Below are 4,870 nucleotides of genomic sequence, written 5' to 3'. Positions count from 1 at the left end.
GGCTCGGAAGCTGCTTTGAGTTCTATAAACACCAAATTCTACCATAGGCCTATTTTTCTTTCTGGACATAAGTTTCCAACTCTTCAGTGTAGCACAGGAACGAGCTGTAAAGTAAGTCTGAGCTGTTTTGCAAGAGTGAATACACCAAGATTACATGATCTTGCACAGCTTATGGTGCCAAGCGCGTCATCAATAGAAAAAAATGCAATGTGGAGTTGATAGAATCTCAGAGGGAGAATATTGGGTGCCCAAGATTCTGATATAGAGTTAAACTCATTTGAAGAATTGCTTCATTATGCTACTCTAAAGAAGGAATACTGGCCATGGAACACTCAGTGATACGAAATGTGCTTTGGAAAGTAGTACAAAAGAGCAGATAAATAAGAGCCTCTGTTGGTCATCTCCCCTTAGACACATCAAGTTGGAAAGCTAAGTCATGTGTATTCAGCAAATGTTAAAGCTGAGTGTGGTGGCTTGAATGAACCCTATAGGCTCATATATTTGGACATTTGGTCCCCAGTTGGTGGAACTGTTTGGGATTAAAATGTGTGGCTTTGTTGAAGGTGTTGCTAGAGGTAACATTTCAAAAGCTCATGCCATTCCTATTGAGATCTCTTTGCCTCCTACATGCAGATAAAGATATAAGCTCTCAGCTACTGACTCAGCACTATGCATCCTACCTGCTGCCATGATGGTTTGGACTCAACCCCTCTGAAATGGTAAGCCCCAAATGAACCTGTTCTTCTTTTAGTTGTCTTGGTTATGGTGTCTCTTTACAACAACAGAAAAATAACTAAGAGACTGGGTGAGATATCACAGTGACTGCTTTTGGTGACAAAAGAAAAGAAGAGCAAAGGAATAAATCCACAGAACAAACCAGGAAGAAAGGCGTTGCCTGTAGTGAGGATTTGAAATTTTGGATTCTTTTAAAAACACAGAAATGCTCTCTTCTCCAGCTGAGCAAGATGACCAAAGGAAAGAAGGCCAAGGGGAAGAAGGTGGCCCCAGCCCCCTGCTGTTGTCGAGAAACAGGAGGCCAAAAATGTGGTCAATCCTCTGTTTGAGAAAAGGACCAAGAATTTTGGTACTGGACAGGACATCCAGTCCAAAAGAGATCTAACATGCTTTGTCAAATGGCCCCACTTCATCAGGCTGCAGCGGCAAAGAGCCATCTTCTATAAGAGTCTTAAAGTATCTCCTGCCATTAACCAGGCACAGGACAGGCAAACAGCTACTCAGTTGCTTAAGCTTGCCCACAAGTATAGGCCAGAGACAAAGCAAGAGAAGAAGCAAAGGCTACTGGCCCATGCTGAGAAAAAAGCTGCTGGCAAAGGGAACATCCCAACTAAGAGTTCACCTGTCCTCTGATCATGAGTCAATACAGTTCACACCTACGTGGAGAACAAGAAGGCTCTGCTGGTGGTGATCGCCCATGGTGTAGACCCCATTAAGCTGGTGGTTTTCCTGTCTGCCCTGTATCAAAGGATGGGGGTGCCCTACTGCATCATCGGGGAAAGGCCAGGCTGGGGCGCCTGGTCCACAGGAAGACATGCACCACTGTTGCCTTCACACAGGTTAACTTGGAAGACAAGGATGCTCTGGCTAAGCTTCTAGAAGCTATTAGGACTAATTATAATGACAGATACGATGAAATCCACCACCACTGGGGAGGCAACGTCCTGGGTCCTAAATCTGTGGCTCACATTGCCATGTTGGAAAAGGCAAATGCTAAAGAACTCACCACTAATCTGGGTTATATGTATACTGCTAAGTTTTCTATACATTAATATAATTACAAAATTTAAAAAAAAAAAACAAAAAACCCCACAGAAATATAAGAATATGTTCTCATTTTAATCTAGTTGTGGGATATGGGGCTGCTTCAAATTTTCTACAGAAGCTGATTATGATTTGCCTCTTGCTCTAGCAGGGGCATGATTTTGCCAGCTGCAGATATTTTGTATGACTGTGTGACAGTTTGGAATTCTGGGGAGCTAAGGCTCAGGAAGGCAGTGTGGACTGTTGGTTGTTGATTCCTTGTTGTTGGTTGTTATTGATCATGGTTTGTTAAGTAGGCATGTACAAAGAAGAAACAAGAAGAAGAAGAAGAAGCCTGATGGCAAAGATCAAACTTGCTCCAAGGAACTTGACACCCCTAATCAACAGAAAGTTGTCTAACGATAATGTCACCCTCTTTCTGACTCCTAACTATTCGGGGACCTCTTTCCTTTCCTCTCTACGCTCCCCCCCCCCACACTTATCTAGTATTAGGAGCTTGAAAGGGTGGGAGAAAGGGTGGAGAAGAGTGAAGAAAAAAAGAACACACACAGGAACAAAGACAAGTTACAATTGCCAGAGTGCCCTACTAGAACACCTCAAAAGCAGCTTGCCAAAGGCAAAGGGAGTTAAACCCAACCCTTCACCATAAAAACCAGTATGAGACCCATCACAGTGAAACCAAGAATGGGACAACCTCACAACCCTTTTTCCCCAGATGAAATCCAGCACAGTGCACCCTAGTGTGAGACAGGCCCCATGACCTCTACCCTCAATTCAATAGCTGTTGAGACTGTTTCCAATATGAGGCAGGAGAGAGACTAGCAAAACTCTCACCTGCAGGGGAACAGAATGTAAGTAGTAGCACAGGACTGTCTTAAAAGTCAGTCTAGGTGACCATGGTTAGACCTTGCATCATACAGGAACCAAAGATCGAGTACCATGCCAAAATTTTCAGACAGAGGCTCTAGAACTATCCCAACAACAGACTTAAACGAGTATCTATTGAGACAGAATGAGGTTTCAGCCTACATCACTGCTGCCTTTAGAGTGGGCCTGGAGCACCCAGGTATCCTGTCTTGGTGCCAGCCTCAGTGGCAAAATGTAAACTCTACCACTCATTCCCCAAGCTTATGCAGTAAAGCTGTCCCCAGGTTAGTTCTTACATTTGGGGTTTCATACACCTTCTTCACAACCGGGCAGAGACCTGCAACCTGGTAAGACAGATTCAACTCAGGTTTTGACAGGCATCACAACCAGAAATGGAAGGTGGGTGGGTGCACTTAGAGACTGGGAAGGGTAAAGTTTGTTCTGATGATGAGATTCATCTGAGTGACCCATGTTAAGGTCACTCAGAGTGGCTACAGGACTTCTTTAAGCAGGATAGAAAAACAATAGGCAGCAAGATGCTATTCACTAAATATAGAAGAGGGGAGATCACAGAGCCTAGCCCCCGAATTTAGTGATGGGATGGTGAAACATCAGTAGGTAGGAGTTAAAGTTTCCCCTTCCATTGCCTGCCTATACACAGAGCCTCTGGTCAGCCCCAATCCTGGGAAAAGACAGGTGGCTTTATCTATTAGATCTCTATTCTAGTCAGCTTCATCTATGGCTGATGGTAGAAGGCTTTGGCCACCTGTGCAGCTCAGTAATAGGAGAGCAGACAGAAATGCAGGCCTTGGACCTGCCCCAGCACTGTGCTGGTCTTGGTGAAATGTGGACTCAGACATGTAATGCATTTTGGTTGCATTGGTGGGCAGAGACCTAGTTTAGAAGCCTGGGATTGGTCCACATACACACAGTGATTATAGGCTCTAGTAGTTATTTTCTCATTAATCTAACCACATTCCTGACCAAAATGGATGTAAGAGAAAAAAAGTATTTATTTTGGCTCACATTTTATCATGATAAAGGAGGCAATGGAGGATATTTGGTCTGTGGTACTGTGGTGGTTTGAATATGTTTGATCCAGGGAGTGGCACTATTAGGATGTGTGTCCTTGTGGAAATAGGTGTGGCCTCGGTGAAGGAAGTCTGTCATGTGGGCATGGGCTTTAAGACCCTCCTCCTAACTCCCTGGGAGCCAGTCTTCTGTTTGCCTTTAGAACAAGATGTAGAAGTCTCAACTCCTCCTGCACCATGCCTGCCTGGATGCTGCCAAGCTCCTATCTTGATCACAGTGGACTGAATCTCTGAACCTGTAAGCCAATCCCAATTAAATGTTGTCCTTATAAGAGTTACCTTGGTCATAGTGTCTGCTCACAGCAGTAAAACCCTAACTAAGACAGGTATCAAACAGTAATCAAGGAAAGGGGAATATTGGTGCTCATCTTGGATTTTTGTTTTGTTTTCCTTTTTCTCTTTTTTAACTTAGTCTAGGTCCCCAGACATGAGAGAATGCCACTCACATTCAGGGTATGTCTTCCCACCTCATTTTGGAAACTCCCTCAAAGACCCATGGAGAGGTGAGCCTCCTAGGTGTGTATAATTCCAGTTGAGTTGACATTAAAAATTAAACATTACACATTTAGAACTGGCAGAATCCTTCTGTGCCTTACAAAGCTACAAAATATGTATGATGTGCTGGGCCTATCCTGACCTTAGGGAAAGCCTTATGGGGATGAACTATCCTTCTGTGGAAACCCCAGTCCTGTCTAAAATGCCATCTACAAATCTAAGACAAATATAGTTTTAGATGGTTCTCTTGCAGCGACAACATACAAACAGTAAGCTTGGGACAAATCTGGTCTGATGCTGAAAGAGTAGAAGTCACCAAAAGCTCACAGACACATAAAATAAGCAACCTAGTTAGATTTATGGAAAGACAGGCACACAAAAAAAAGCTGTATGACAAGACCTGGAATAAATACCTAATTTTTCAAATCCCACATGATGTCTCATGCCAACAAGTATCAAGAGCTTTTAGAAAGTTGAAGCTTGGGGGCTGGTGAGATGGCTCAGTGGGTAAGAGCACCCGACTGTTCTTCCGAAGGTCCAGAGTTCAAATCCCAGCAACCACATGGTGGCTCACAACCATCCGTAACAAGATCTGGCGCCCTCTTCTGGAGTGTCTGAAGACAGCTACAGTGTACTTA

The 4,870-nt window shown here is 43.9% G+C and overlaps 1 pseudogene; it reads left to right on the top strand.

The window, feature by feature from the left end:
• Positions 1–965: 965 nt before the first annotated feature.
• On the top strand, positions 966–1,787 carry LOC110306233 (annotated as a pseudogene).
• Positions 1,788–4,870: the final 3,083 nt, after the last annotated feature.

The sequence above is a fragment of the Mus caroli genome, chromosome 2, assembly GCF_900094665.2.
Source record: "Mus caroli chromosome 2, CAROLI_EIJ_v1.1, whole genome shotgun sequence".
Taxonomy (NCBI): domain Eukaryota; kingdom Metazoa; phylum Chordata; class Mammalia; order Rodentia; family Muridae; genus Mus; species Mus caroli.
This window is presented reverse-complemented; position numbering and strand designations above follow the sequence as displayed.